We start from the raw sequence: 1,263 nt of genomic DNA, 5'->3' as shown, positions 1-1,263 counted from the left end.
GCCAGAGAGAGGGGTACTAGATAGTAATAATAACAATATAAGTTTAGTAGACATTGCTAGCTTCTAGCTTCTTGTACCTTTCTTAAAAATCCAGTCAGATCTGCGATAACATGCTCTAGGACACAGGATAGGTCTAGGTGCATTGGAGAAGCAGCAATCAGTGAGAAGACCTGGAAAATAAACCAGATATTTAAAAATTAAACAAGAGAAACAACATGAGATATAAACATATATATTTAGTTATGCACCTTTACAGCTGCAAGTCGAGTTATCTCATTTCCCATCCGATTGCAAGAATAGTCAGGCAGGCAGGTAATTCTGCTCCAAGATTATCACCAAATGTACAAACAACAAGACCTATGCTGGAAATAGCACATTCTTTGACCTCCTGAAAAAAGACACGGTAAAAAAAATTGCACAATGACCTTCTACAAAGGTACGGCTAGAGAATTAACTAACCTGATACTGATCTTGATTCACTAAACATTCCATGATTGCATTATAGATTGGATAAATACATGGCTTGTAATCAAAATTGTACCCCTGAACAGAGAACGAGTTCCTTACATTTTAGAATTTGCACCATAATATCACACATAACTACGAACAAGGTGAGGAATTGGACCTGGGTCTTTGGACGGACAACACGAACAATCTCATCACTTACTCTTAATGCTTCAGCGGTAACTTTGTAATAACTGTCACGGACAGCTAATAAAATAGGACGAGAAATATCCTGTAACAGAAAAGAAGATGAAAGGAGGAAGGGAAAATATCTGACCAAGCAAACAGCTAGGAAAACACGTCACTGCAGTAACGTGTTTCTTTTATGTATAATTGATGAAGAGATATGATCTTGACATTAGATTAGCTTAGCTTTAGAAGATGATTATGCATGCATGTTCTATGTAACTGTGACATTATCACATCATTTTATTTAGTGTGGACAACCAGCTTTATAATTACAATAAAAATATAAATTTACTTAAAAAGTGCATCATTTTATGTTGAGGGGGTCCAAATCTTAGGGCCCACCCTGATTACATGCATAATATTGCAGGAATTATGACGTAACCTTCATTCTATAAATGTAATTCTTGCACTAAATGATAGAAATGGAAAATATACAGCATAAATGACTTTTATGTAACCACAGCCCACCCTTCTCAAACAGACATGTTCCCCCAGATAATTGATAAAGATGACAAGTTTCAGAAATTTCTAGTCCTAACACTACTAGAAAAAGTAGAAAGACATCGCCTA

The 1,263-nt window shown here is 35.7% G+C and overlaps 1 long non-coding RNA gene across 1 annotated transcript; it reads right to left on the bottom strand.

Moving 5' to 3' along the window:
- Positions 1 to 299: 299 nt before the first annotated feature.
- Positions 300 to 674, bottom strand: LOC141703554 (uncharacterized). The gene is made up of 3 exons (XR_012567599.1): positions 626 to 674; positions 460 to 543; positions 300 to 388 (listed from the first exon to the last, which is right to left on the bottom strand). It is a non-coding gene; the product is annotated as an uncharacterized LOC141703554 (long non-coding RNA).
- Positions 675 to 1,263: the final 589 nt, after the last annotated feature.

The sequence above is a fragment of the Apium graveolens genome, unplaced genomic scaffold (assembly GCF_009905375.1).
Source record: "Apium graveolens cultivar Ventura unplaced genomic scaffold, ASM990537v1 ctg6744, whole genome shotgun sequence".
NCBI classification, from domain to species: Eukaryota; Viridiplantae; Streptophyta; class Magnoliopsida; order Apiales; family Apiaceae; genus Apium; species Apium graveolens.
The sequence above is the reverse complement of the archived record's forward strand: the minus strand, read 5'-3'. Positions and strand labels throughout refer to the sequence as shown.